General features: G+C 44.4%; 1 protein-coding gene and 1 long non-coding RNA gene across 3 annotated transcripts in view; one reads left to right on the forward strand and one right to left on the reverse strand.

The window, feature by feature from the left end:
- Positions 1-5,647, reverse strand: part of LOC115090831 — a 176,344-nt gene extending 170,697 nt beyond the window's left edge. Inside the window, exon 1 of the long non-coding RNA XR_003856519.1 lies at positions 5,544-5,647. This is a non-coding gene — a long non-coding RNA (uncharacterized LOC115090831). The remainder of the gene's footprint in view (positions 1-5,543) is intronic.
- The window catches only part of SEPTIN9 (septin 9), a 612,883-nt gene that overhangs the window by 162,773 nt on the left and 435,468 nt on the right, over positions 1-14,642 (forward strand). The window lies entirely within an intron of this gene.

Genomic DNA, 14,642 nt, shown 5'->3' on the forward strand with positions numbered 1-14,642 from the left:
GTGCATAGGCTTAGTACTCTGCGATCTGCAGATTTTTAAATCTCCCCTCTTTTAAGCGTCCTGAAATTATAGAGGGCACTTCAGAGGGCCTTCTCGCTTGCAGGCCCAGTTATATGGAATATACCTACATCGAATATTCGTTTGATGACTTTAGGAAGCAATTTAAATCTAATTTATTGTCTGTATCCACCTAATGCTTTTAATCTAGGACGTATTCTGTCCTGTAAGGAAAGAAGTCTAGAGGGATATACTCTGGCGCCCTGTTTTTATTTATCGATTATCATAGAGGAGCAAATAGAAATTGGCATGGAGGGCCAGTGATGGAGTGAGTTGTTATGAGATGTTGTCTTTGGTTGATATGTGATGTGTTTGGGTTTATAATGATGTGGTTCTATTGTATGCAGGTTTCTATTGTTTTTGATCTTGTCTGACCAATTGGGCTGCTTTTGTATTATTTCTTTTTGTACTGTACCCCACGAGGAGCGTATGCTCTGAAGCAGCAAGCGATTATATAAGCACAGATTATTACATGAATGCAATGCCAAAAAAAACCAAGGCTGGTCATTTGGCAACCCGAGCCTTAAAAAGAAATGCAAAGTGGGGAATGTTACTGCTTTTTCTACTGCTGTCGGAATTCCCCACCAAATTGTATTTCTTTTATTGTCGTCCAAAGGGGGGAGGGGGGGAGAAAAGAAAGTCTTCGGTTGACACAGATTTTAGATTTCTTATACTGTACACAATTCATCTTTGATGTGCAGACGTGGAAAATGTTTTTCTAAAGCATTAATGCAGCAGAGGAAAAGGGGGAATGAAAAAACCAGAGCTCCTAGTTGTGACCCAAAGATGATTTAAGTCCAGCAGGTGGCAGTGTAACATTCACAATGGTCTCTTGGATAAAACCTAGGCAGCCTTGTGCTTTCTTAGAAAAAAAACATTTCTTTTAATAGGAGAACTATACGGTGGATCCCGTTTTGGCTAAGTTCTTAAAGAGGCGTGGGAGACGGAATCATTCCTACCTTGCTGCAAGCTTTTCTATCAGGAACATTGTAGGTCCTGCAAATGCATGAGGAAGCAGGCAATTGGAAGTGGTTTATTGTCCACTCAGGTAAAAGTAGCCGTCCTGACTGAATAGCAATAGCCTTTAAAGTCAGGCAGGTTGTGTCTTACCATAAGTCACTGCCACCGTTGATGTGAGCGTCCATTTTGCAGTGCAGTAGCAGACACGTGACCTCATCATGTTCCTTTTCATTGTGGGTAGCGGGGATCTGAACTGACATCCTTGACTGCTCTGCTGTTGTTAACACAAAATAGGTTTCTTTGCTTGTCATTTTTGACCCATCTATATCTTTATATATTTATGTATCTTTAACATATAGTTTTTGTTGATTATATATTTATCACCCTCCAGTTGTTTTAGTTTAAAACCTGTCCTGTCTTCCATCTCCCATGTTTTACGCTCCCTGTTTAATGTAACTTTACTTTCTACCTAGATGTTAATTGGTTTTCCCCTCAGTTACATTGTAAACCGGTACGATAAGACCTGGTCTTGAGCATCGGTATAGTAAAAGAAATTAAATAAATAAATAAAAATTTTTAATTTGAGAGTGGTTTTTTTTCCCGATCAGGCCTGCCTGCTAAGTTATGGATTGTGATGCTTCCTTCTCCGTTTCTATTCTGTACATTTACAATATCCTCTGGCTGTTCTCTTCATCTTTGCTTTTTCGCCATAATGCAAAAGTTTAGTTACAAGTTGAACATATTTAGGTAGCATACAGGGAGGTTTATATTTAAATCGGTACCTCAAAACTTGTTGCAGAAGTATTTTTCCATTAAACTCTGAGAAACATGGGTATGAAAGCATTGTCCAGATTATTTAACCAAGGAGTAAAAAACGTTTCTGTATGCCTTATGACGTTGTCTGCCAGTGAGACACTATCCTATGTGTCTCTTTGTACAGATTTCAGACAGGTTCTTCCCTTAAGGCTAACTGCGTTTTCATCGGTTCCTCGTTTGCTGTACTAGACACAGAAACATTAACCATTCACTTCCCACTTCTCTGTCTGAGTTCTGCTTTCTCTTCCTGTGCCTTTTCCGTAGGGGTCTTAAGGCCGAAGTTTAAAATCTAGGAACTGTCTGAAGCAGTATCTCATTACACTTGATGATGGTTGTAGGAACTGGAAATCTCCATCGGAAGCTTGCTGACTGTGTAACCGAGTCAAAACTACTACAGAGTTCACCGAATCCCTCCCCCATCCTGTTAAACCGGGGGTCCACAAACTTTAAGTGAAAAGCCGCACGTAACATTTCAAATCACACACAGGCTGATAAAAAAAATAGTGTGCTCAGCTGAGCGCACGGCTTTACATACATGCGCTTGGATGCGCATTTTGGACGCGCGTCCAAAATTCCTTATGCAATAAGGGGATTAGCGCGTCCAAACCAGCGCCTAGCTAATAGTGCTCATCACATGTAAATTCATGTTGATGAGGCGAGCTGTTACCCACCTGTGCAAAAAACAAAATGTGCGCCTGACGCTGTGCATAGGTTAGGAAAACGGACGCTCGTAAACTTGAGACTCCGTTTTCCTAAACCACACTGACAGTCACCTCTCCTGGTCGCTCAATGCTGAGCAGGTGCTAGGGATGCACAGTTTCCCCTAGCGCCTCCTTTTTTACTGTCCAGCTTATTTAAATATTAAATCGGGTGCCTGGGAGAGGAGGATCGGTGCGTGTTAGGAGAGTGGGCACTCAATCACGAGCACGGGTTTTACACGTGCCAGTATTGCATTGGCCTGACAGAGGGCTGAGGAGGAAAGGGGGGGTTTGACCTCCTTGGACTTTTGATGAGTGGGGGGGGGGGGGGAGGTGGTCTCCCATGATCCTTTTGGTGATTGGAAATGCTGGGGTAAGGGGAGAGGGAGGGTAGGTGGTAGGGTTCAACGGAGGTATGGAAGACAGGGTGTCAGTAAGATTATTTCTAGGAGCCATCTTGCCATCTACCGCTCCTCTTCTGCATCCGCCTCTGGGGGGAGTGGGGGATGCATGAATGGTAGGGTGATGCACTTGTGGCCCAGTCTTTCCCACACACACACCCCCATGTACTCCTGCGTGCTCTCTCTCTCTCTACTTCCTTTCCCTCTTCTCCACTCCTCCTTTTCCCTCTCTTTTCCTCTCACTTTCCTCAGCCCTCCTGTCACTCACTCCCTTCATGCCCCTTTCTCACATTCCCTTTCACTCTTTTCACCTCCTTATCCCCCTTCTGTCTTACCCAGGCATCTTCCTTCTGCTGGTGGGGGTTGGGAATCCTGCCAATACTTCTGTATTTGCAGTGCCACTACCAGTGCATCTGTTCTCTTCTGCCAGTTCTCTTCTGTCACTTCTTCCTGTTCTTTTCTGATACCAACTACCAATATTGGCACCTTGAGCACCTGCAAAATTCACACATCGTACTACTTCTTGCTGCTGATCTCGTGCTTTATAAAATCAGAGGAAAGAGGAAGTGCAATCTGTCAATTTTGCACATACTCAAGGTGCCAGTAATGTAATGTATTGTAATGTACAACCCACCTTTCACCAGGGGTCACCTTCCCAGCCCTGGATCGCTCAGTCAGGATGGAGGAAAACGTGTCTGCAAAATCATGCAAGGACTTAACGGGTAAATGTGAATCGGTTTATTTACTCTTTTAATAGGACCAGGGGGCACTCCATGATGTTAGCAAGTAAGCCATTTAAAATAAATCGGAGAAAATTCTCTCTCACTCAATGCATAATTAATCTCTGGAATTCATTGCCAGAGGATGTGGTTACGGCATTTAATGTGGCTGGGTTTAAGAAAGGTTTGGATAAGTTCCTGGGGGAGAACTCTATAAGATGCTATTAATCAATAAGGATTAGTAGCTTGGGATATATTCATTTGATGTTTGGGTACTTGCCAGGTACTTGTGTCTTGGTTGACCATTGTTGGACACAGGATGCTGGGCTTGATGGACCCTTGGTCTGACCCTGTATGGCAAATCTTATGTTCTTATGTTCTGGGTCCCATGGAATGAGGGCAGGACATGCCTGAAATTTCACTGAGACATGGCTACCTCAAAATAAAACATAGTCCATTCAAAGTTGTGCTCCAAACAAAATATTGTTTACTTGGAGAAAAAAAATAGTAAAGGTCAGTAGTTACGTCAGGTACAAAATAAAGTTCAGACAAGTCTACATTCAAAGGAAAACACCTCGATTCTCCAAAAATCTTCAATACCACTTTCACAATGTACAGTTCTTACTCAGTTGGTCTCCAGTAACTCTACGCCTCCCACTGGAACTCTGTTGTTCAGCCCAGAAAGGAAAGCACAAAAAGATAGTCTCTCTTGAAATTTCTCCAATTACTCACACTTCACGTTCTGGCCCAAGTCTAATTTCCCATTTTTCTCTGGTGGATCGAAAGCCCTGGTTCACTCCTGTCTTCCTCCTCAGAAACATTCCTGGCAGCACAGGTCAGGACAAACAGTTCCTTGCTGTCCCTTCTGGTCTCCCAGTTTTTCCTCTCAAACTCGGATCTCTCAACTTCAAAAATCCCTCTAAATTCCCCAAGAGCCCTCAGCTAGGGTTCTTGGTAATGCTCCTCAGGAATTCCAACTCACATCTCTAGCTCCAACTCCCTCCTGTGCCTCCTGGGAGGCATTTTTATACACCTCACACTGACCAATCCCCTTGGGGAGAACCACCACCCTAAATCCTCCATTGCTGGAAGGTTCCCCATGTGAGAGTATAGAAAATCTCTAGGGGCCAAGCAAGGGCCACAGTTAGTTGGTATCAGAGCTGGCAGCAGCAGCAGCAGCTGGATGCGCTCCCATGGCTCCTCCTGCTGCCTGTGGGCCACATGTAATCCACTCCTCATCCTGTCACCGAAGGCAGGATAAAATTCAGCCCTGGCTCAAATGCAGTCTGCAGGCCATCGTTTGGGGACCCCTGAGTTAAAAGTGTGTTGACATCATTTCGCAGGGCAGTGAATAATGATGATGGTCTTTAATATTACTGAGCATGAGGAGTCTGGATTGTTTCAGAGCAGAGAGAGACTGCCCTGCATCAGGTCAAGAAGAAGTTATCACAGGGACACCTCCTAGAGTATCACAGCATTTCACAGCTAAGATTATTATACGTTCCTCAGTAGGCAGGCACAGTTCTCCATTTCCCAAGAAGTCAACCTTCTCCGTGTCAGATAACGCCGCAAACTAATCAGTTACTCCAGTGCTTTCTCCTACGGCTAGCGCCGCTGTAGTGCAACATGATTTCATGTAACTAGAAATCATTGCTCCCGATGAGAACGATGACCCCCCCCCCTCGTTTAGCTTTGTTTTCCATTATCTGCCACTAAATACCGCGCAACCTCCAGCTTTTAATTGCCAATTTGGCCTTTGTTGTGATTGTAACGGGAACTCGAGTGTGCTCCCTGAACGGCTTGTGAGCCGACCCCACTGCCTCTGCCCTTTCCTTGACCCTGAAGAAGTAACATAGACGCTTGCGACTAGAGAGGAAGGAACGGATCCTTACCTTGTGATCTCCACCATTTGCAGTAAGGACCCCCACCTCCACCCCCGCAGGGATCGTACGCTGGGGCTGCGGTGTCCTTATCCCGAGCGCATGCTATGCATAACCCCAGAAAGAAAGCAGCACAGCTTCCCAGGCCGAAGGGGCGCTGCTGCCGAAGTGCTTACGACATTTTATCTGACTGAGTGCCAAGCAAATAGCAGCTTTACAGGTCTTTGGGGGGTGAACTGCAAGGCGCTTAAGAGAAGGGAAAAGTGAAGACATTTCCTGTGACTGAATGTAGTAAAAAAACAAAGAGCAGCTCTGCGGGATTCTCCTGCACCTTTTCGCCGGAGACGGGGTGCGTTGCCCCTCGCTGCCTCCCTGGCCCAGCTTCCCAAGCACTGCTTGGCGTTCAGAGTCGGGTCTCGGGTCCTGGGCGCCCCCCCCCCCCCCCCCTTGCAGGAAGCCAGGCGCTCTGGGAGTTTTTGGGTCCCCCACCTCTGGCAAAGAACGGAGAGGTTTTCTTTTGACGCTGTCGTTCGTTGAAAAAAGCAGGGAACAGCAAGGTTGGAAGCCAGAGTTTAAAAAAAGAAACAACCACCACCACCCCGCTGTGTGTTCACCGCACAGCGAGAGACAGATCTGGGACTAGCAGAGGAGAGGGGAAGGGACTTCTCCTTCGGCTTGTATTTACAGTAGAAAGCAAGACATTTAAAATCCCCTTAAAATGCCGCGGGCACCACTGAAAGCCAGTCACACTTATGGTACAAGAGCCAATTCGACTGCGGTGACCTTTTAGTAAATTTAATTACAGCTGAATAGGGTGCTTTACTGGCTGGCGTATATCTCCCCTCCCCCTCAACAACTCAGTCCATGCAGGGTTAGCAGGTTCCCTCTTTAAAAGGGTGACGGATACGAATCTGTACGTTTTGGAGGTCCTTGCTGCCATATGTCAAGTGGACAGTACAAGCCATGCTATGCTCTCCTCTCCTAGAGCTTGAACTGAGAACTGCCAGCTCGCCCCTGAATCCCTGAGATCACCCTGCAGTTAGGGTGGGGCACCTTTATGCTAATGCAGAACTTGCAACTGGACCGGGTCAAAAAGTAAGAGCCCAGGTGGGTGCCGGCTTTTCAGCTCTCACCCCCCCCCCCCCCCCTTTTTTCATCCTGGCATAGTAGGGAACCAGCAGCGCCGTTTGCAAATGGGAAGAAGGAGCAAGTATTGCTCCTTCTTCCAAAGCCAGGAGTGGCGTAAAGTCTCACTCATTAGACTGGATTGGTTGAGAGCTGCAAGAGTGAGCAGCATTCTGCCCTCCAGGCCTTGAGACATACGGGATTTGTAAATCTTCAGAAGGTTCCTTCTTTTCGTACTATTTAAACAGAGCCCAATCCCCTTCCCTGTAGTATTTGCTTCACTCTTGCAGCTCAGCGACAACCACACTAAGAACAGTTCAGTGTCTGGGCAGATCAGATAGTTTCATATGAATTAATGGGAATGCAGCTTTAACTTCTGCCTCTTTGCTGGATCTGGAACAGAGGCCCAGTGAGGAAATACCAGTCTGTGATTTATTTACTCCTAACTCTCTGTAGAGATTTTTGTGCTTTGTGCCAAAACTGCTGGAAGAAATTCACTTTCAGTCTCCGCTCTTCAAAAAGGAGAGCCTGCCCCCTTCTCTAACCCCCCAGTATTCCTAGTGTTATTGTGCTGTTGAATCCAGACCATCAGTTCATTGCCAGGGCTGGATTTAAGATTTTGGTGCCCATAGACAAGACTGGAGAGCAGAGAGGGGTAGGAGGGGGAGTGGCCATGGCAGGGGGCATCCCCTTTTGAAGCGGTGCTGGTGCACGGCCCCTAAAGAGGCAGGAGCAGGCTTCTCTTCAACCCGGACACTTGGCACCTTCAAGCTTTGATACCTTGGGCCAGGGGTTGCCAATTCTGGCCTTCAAGAGCCACAGAGAGACCTGGTTTTCAGGCTATCCCTAATGATTATGCATGAGGTCATGTGCAGGCACCGACTGTACTGCACGCAAACGTATCTCATGCATAATCATCATGGATATCTTAAAAGCTGATCTATTGCTGGCTCTTGAGGACTGGAGTTGGCCACTCCTGCCCTGGACAGTTGTCTAGACCACAACCTATGAGTAAATCTGGGCCTGCTCCTTGTGCGTAGGCTCCTGGGCAGATTTCAGGTGGAATTGACATTTGGTTACTGCCTCATATTGGTTAAAGCTAGGGAGTATGCTGACCTGCCAGTCTCAGTTTCTGATACGCATACCTTAAAGTCATTAAAGCTTTCCCCCACCTCCTCAAGATCCCGTCTCCACATTTTCCAGTCTCACACAATGCAACACTGCCATTTTTTAACCTTCCGCTTCTCCCCAATTCTTTCATGGGGAACATGGAAAAGAGAGATAACAAAAACATTTATTTAAATGACCACCTTCCTTCTGCCTACTTGACAGGCCGATACAATAATCTGAGCATTAAGAAACTGGGCGCTGGTTAACACTCAGATGAACATTTTTTAAACTCCCGATGCAGAAAGCTAATGCTATGTAAATGAATAGGGAGTTTAAAAAAAAAATGAAAGAAAAAGCAAGTTTATGGTAGTTTCTGTTGAGCCATACAAGTCCCCCATTCTTATCAGTTTCCCAGGCCGTCAAAGTCAGGGCCCTTGTTGGTTGCTCTTAGATTTTTCATGTGATGCATTACTCTGCATTACAGTTATAAATCCTGTTTGCTCTGCAAAGAAAGAATGGTTTTATTTGTGCACGTGAGGATCTCTTTGGGCCCAATTCAAATTAAATAAGTACAGACTTATCCAGCTATGTGGCAGCAACTAACTACAGCCAGATAGCCACGTAAATCTGTACTTATGCGGCTTAAGTGGTGGCAGAGCAGGAGAGACTTCAATTTTCAGATATTTTGTGTCCGCACAGCAGCGCTGGAAACTTCACCCCCCATCTCTTATCCAGGAGTAGAGTTTCCAGCATCAAGAAAACCCCTGATTAAGGCCAGCGCACCCTCTCTGCATCAGCAAGCATTGCTTAGTGTTTAATGCCCTCATTTGCATGGGATTTCCATTTGAAGGCACTAAGCAGGTACTCACACTTTAGACCACACATTTTATGGGCCAGAATTTCAAAGGCCCGGCTACGCTCATAAAGCCCTGGGATGCGCCCGGGGCTTCAGGGCAGGGGCGGGGCGGTCCGGGGGGGGGGGGGGGGCAGAGCGGGCTAGAGGCCCCTGGCACAGTGGCTATTTGCTGCTGTGTCAGAGGATCGCGTGCCAGCAGGGTGCCGGCGCTCGCAACCTGCGCCTGCCCCAAGGCAGGCACAAGAGGTACAATAAAAAGTTTGGGGGGGCTAAGTTAGGGCTAGGGGGCAAGTAGGTTATAGGGGAAGGGAGGTAAGTGTAGGGGGTTGGGAAGTTCCCTCCCAGTCCGCTCCGAAATTGGAGCGGACTGGGAGGGAACTGATCAAGGCCGCGAGCATCGGCGTGCGCAGGATGCACGTGTGCACCCCCCCTACGCGCGCCGACCCACGATTTTATAACATGCGCGCACCTGCGCGCGCATGTTGTAAAATCGGGCATCCATGTGCCCGCGCTGGGTAGCTCGCACACATGGATGCGTGCACGCACATCTGAAAATCGACAGTAAAATTTAGGCTCACAAAATGAGCATTCAAATGCAGGCAAAGCTGTGCGTTGGGCTGAACACACCTTTCTGGACAATGGTACACTCTCCCTTGAAATGGGAAGCTTAGTATGAGTCAATTGTAGGTCATAAAACCAGAGGTCCCATCTGAATACTGTGCTTTACCAAAAAAGATTTTTTATTAAATGACTTTAATTATCCTCCTCTAATACATATGAAATCCTGACTAGACAATGTGTGTTTTTGTTAAAAATATATAACCAATCATTCACTACCCCCAATCATACTAACCACACATACACAATTCCCATAACCCATAAAACAATACCCCAACATGATTATTCCATCAGCAAATCTTTTGTATATTATTTCATACAATATAAACCGCACTCCCTCACAGTATTTGATATTTTAAATACATCAATTCAAAATATATTGCTCCTTCTTATATATCAGTTACTATAACCTGACGAAGATCTCGTTTCACCCGCCGTAGCGGGTTTCCTCAGGGATATGTTCACAAGCTCATGAATTGATCACGTTGAAGTTCACTATTGCACCTCCCGATCACATTGCTCTTAATAATCACCCAATTTCTTCTTATCACCCTGCTATTTAAAGTGCAATCCCGCGTCTAGCAGAAAATCCTACAAAATACACAAATCACAATATTTCATAAATTCTACAACATAATTCCTTATTATAATCTCAATTTTTTCAAGTCAAACAAATCCCCATCCATACCTTGATGCCTTAATATCGACTTTCCATAACTGGTAACAATGTAACTATTTTATGTCAACTCCTTCCCTTTTGATACCATATATTGTCCTTGTAACTATGTAACTTTGACGGCGCTGCTGATCTTCTATGCATGGAATATTTCTTCTCAATCTAAAATCACATAATGCCACAAGTTATATTATGTATTGCCGTCTACCGCATCAAACGATTAACTTTACAAATCCCCTAATCGTTTCAAACTACTAAGTATATTACCTCCTTTTTCAGAATTTAAGATTTAAACCGCAGATATCCACGTCCTTTCACACGCCATACTATCCTCTTCCACATTGAAACGCCGTACACAAACGCCTTACTGCCCGTCAGAAAAAGCGTCCTTTTAAATTACACCTTTACCAATCAGAGTCACATCCCGACGCTACGTGCTCCCTTCATAAAACTTTATTTAGAGTGAGAGCACTTTCTCCCCGTACATCCGGGGACTCTCACCTACCAGCATGAAACGTCCGACTTTACTTCACTATAATACAGCGCAGACTAACATTATATTGAATGATCCTACACACATCTTGATAGATGAGGAATATGTCCAAAATCTAACCCTATGCATAATAGTATATGACCAAAAACTATATGAATTTGCATCTCATGCGCCACCTATCCAAGCATGTGTGACCTTCCTATAAATGCCAAACATAGTGGATTTCATTAATAGAATGCTTCCCATTCCAACGAATCGTTTAACCCCCATGGTTGTACAGTGTTCCACTGATAAATATATTTTTGTTCTATTTTATGCATAATGTGTGTCACTTCTCCCTGGGATTTGATCTTACATTGCTGTATAACAAAAAATCGTACCTGTTCCACAGTATGTCCTGCCTCAGTCCAGTGTGCCACAAGTGGAGCCCCTTCTTTAATGGTCCTTAATCTACTTTTATGTTCTGTAATTCTCAGCCTGATTTTACATGTTGTATAACCAATATATAAAAGTCCACATGGGCATAATATCCCATAAATTACCATAGCTGAATCACTTGTGGCATTATGTGATTTTAGATTGAGAAGAAATATTCCATGCATAGAAGATCAGCAGCGCCGTCAAAGTTACATAGTTACAAGGACAATATATGGTATCAAAAGGGAAGGAGTTGACATAAAATAGTTACATTGTTACCAGTTATGGAAAGTCGATATTAAGGCATCAAGGTATGGATGGGGATTTGTTTGACTTGAAAAAATTGAGATTATAATAAGGAATTATGTTGTAGAATTTATGAAATATTGTGATTTGTGTATTTTGTAGGATTTTCTGCTAGACGCGGGATTGCACTTTAAATAGCAGGGTGATAAGAAGAAATTGGGTGATTATTAAGAGCAATGTGATCGGGAGGTGCAATAGTGAACTTCAACGTGATCAATTCATGAGCTTGTGAACATATCCCTGAGGAAACCCGCTACGGCGGGTGAAACGAGATCTTCGTCGGGTTATAGTAACTGATATATAAGAAGGAGCAATATATTTTGAATTGATGTATTTAAAATATCAAATACTGTGAGGGAGTGCGGTTTATATTGTATGAAATAATATACAAAAGATTTGCTGATGTAATAATCATGTTGGGGTATTGTTTTATGGGTTATGGGAATTGTGAATGTGTGGTTAGTATGATTGGGGGTAGTGAATGATTGGTTATATATTTTTAACAAAAACACACATTGTCTAGTCAGGATTTCATATGTATTAGAGGAGGATAATTAAAGTCATTTAATAAAAAATCTTTTTTGGTAAAGCACAGTATTCAGATGGGACCTCTGGTTTTATGACCTACATGTGATATAGACAGAGGCACTGCACTATTTGTGTATACCTAGTATGAGTCAATGCCAGAATATCCTTGATGCCTTTTATCAGAAGTACACAAGGACAAGGAAAAGAAAACCTTTTCAACAGTGTTTTTTCAAGAAATGAATTAGCTTGTTAGAAAAAAAGGTAATTAGTTGTCAGTTAAAGATACTGCTGGCTGTCAGCATGCGTGAATGATAATATCCTTGTGTGGTGCTGCTGAGAGGGTTGTAGGCTAAAACATGTGTCAATCACATGCTAGGACCTGGAAAAAGTTAAGTCTCACATGAATGAAAGGGGTGAACAGCTCGACCTGCAAGGAAGGATGTTCGTGGGAGAGAAAGGAGGAACTAGTAACTCTTTACAAGAATAATTTACGCCAGAATTGTGCCTCTTGGGGAAACGGGGAGAACATATCCTTAGTGCATCTCAACGCTGCTTAGCAAACCAATTATTACATGTGGGTGGGTTCACGATAGCTTTGTTGTGGAAATCTGCCCCCTCTGCTGGGTTGCTGGAAGCAGCAGGGGCATGAAATTGCATTGGTGGAGAAGCTTACCCATCTGTTGAAAAGGAATATGCTGATAGATGACAAAATTGGGCAGGTCAACATGAGTAACAGGATGGTACTGTTTATCGATTATGCTATAGTTACACAATGTTAGGTTCCATATTAGGTGCTACTACCCAAGAAAGATCTAGGCGACATAGTGGATAACACATTGAAATCGTCGGTTCAGTGTGCTGCGGCAGTCAAAAAAGCAAACAGAATGTTGGGAATTAATAGAAAGGGAATGGTGAATAAAACGGAAAATGTCATAATGCCTCTGTATCGCTCCATGGTGAGACCGCACCTTGAATACTGTGTACAATTCTGGTCGCCGCATCTCAAAAAAGATATAGTTGTGATGGAGAAGGTACAGAGAAGGGCTACCAAAATGATAAGGGGAATGGAATAGCTCCCCTATGAGGAAAGACTAAAGAGGTTAGGACTTTTCAGCTTGGAGAAGAGACGGCTGAGGGGGGATATGTTAGAGGTGTTTAAAATCATGAGAGGTCTAGAACGGGTAGATGTGAATCGGTTATTTACTCTTTCGGATAGTAGAAAGACTAGGGGGCACTCCATGAAGTTAGCATGTGGCACATTTAAAACTAATCGGAGAAAGTTCTTCTTCACTCAACGCACAATTAAACTCTGGAATTTGTTGCCAGAAGATGTGGTTAGTGCAGTTAGTATAGCTGTGTTTAAAAAAGGATTGGTAAGTTCTTGGAGGAGAAGTCCATTACCTGCTATTAATTAAGTTGACTTAGATAATAACCACCGCTATTACTAGCAACGGTAACATGGAATAGACTTAGTTTTTGGGTACTTGCCAGGTGCTTATGGCCTGGATTGGCCACTGTTGGAATCAGGATGCTGGGCTTGATGGACCCTTGCTCTGACCCAGTATGGCATGTTCTTATGTTCTAAGCGATTGGGTGTTAACATGTGCAGAATCTCTTGTGGAATTGCTGTAATGGAAAGGGAGGTATAAATGCAATGTTACATTTCCTTTTGTGAAGTTTGTTTTGTTTTTTTTGTAAAAACAAACAAAATTTTTTTTTTTAAAGTAAATCTTATGAAGAATTAGCTGAAGATCTTTCCTTACTAAGAACAAGGAGCCATAGATCAGAAAAAAAGGAGACTCTTAACAGAGTCCGATAATTAGCTGCTTGGGGAGTAGGCAGATTATGCAGCTAAATATCCACTGAATATCCTGGATAACTTGACTGGGATATTCAGTGGAGCACTACTGATTAGATGCTCCGCTGAATAGAGTTGGATAAAGTCCTAATTAACTGAATGAACTTGTCTGGCTAACTTTAGGACTGCTCTCTGGCATGAAAAGACTTTGCTGGCTAACGTAACTCCTCCTTGGAACATCCCTGCACTGCCTCTGTGCTATCCAGATATGACCTACACATACACTTGGCACCAATCCCTTCTCTCTCACACATACGAACATTGCCCCCTAACCTTGTTCTCCTCTCTCTCACACACACACAGATATATGCTCTCCCCCAGCCGATCCACCTCTCATCTCTCAGCCTCTTTCTTACTCTCCAATGATTTCTACTCAGCCCCGTTAATCTCCCCCAAAACAATCCCCCTGTGCTCTGTTTGCAGCAGGCTTTCCTATTCCCTGCATGCTGCTTGGAGGGGAGGGGCAGGATCAGGAAACAGAGGCCTGTTCTCTGCTGAGTGAGATTCAGCACAGCTGAAAGGCAGCAAATCTTAAACCAATCTGCTGGCCACCTCTCCCCACCCACCCCAATTTCAGCTGTTGTAGGCACAAGCCTAGTGTGCCTGTTGACAAATCCAGGCCTGTTTATAGAAAATTTCAAGATTGGTATGAATACTAGGGATGTGCATTCATTTGAAATGAAATAGGAAATGTCAGTGGCATTTTCTATTTCATGTCATTTTCAAAATGGAACAAACTTTTGTTTCATTGTGAAAAATAAAAAGAAAACTCCGAGGTCTAGGCCTAACACCTGGGCTTAGACCAATTTCTGGTCCTGATGCCAATACCAGGATCCAGCCCAAGGCCTGATCGCAACGAGGCCCGGTCCCAGTGCCAAGGCCTAGGCCCACTGCCAGGTTCCAGCGCTGAGGCCTAGACCAGGCCTCTGACATCTTGTTTCATCTTTGTTTCTTCAAAAAAATGATGCATGTGGACCTAGGCCTCTGCACTGGGATTAGGCCTTCGCAGCAGTACCTGGGCTTGGGCCAGGCCCCAGCATCAGGACCAGTCCTTGGGCTGGGCACTAGCATATGACCTAGGGCCTCGGGCTGGGCCTCGACATCAGCCTAGGCCTGAGTTTCAA

Source organism: Rhinatrema bivittatum, chromosome 4 (genome assembly GCF_901001135.1).
Source record: "Rhinatrema bivittatum chromosome 4, aRhiBiv1.1, whole genome shotgun sequence".
Taxonomy (NCBI): Eukaryota; Metazoa; Chordata; class Amphibia; order Gymnophiona; family Rhinatrematidae; genus Rhinatrema; species Rhinatrema bivittatum.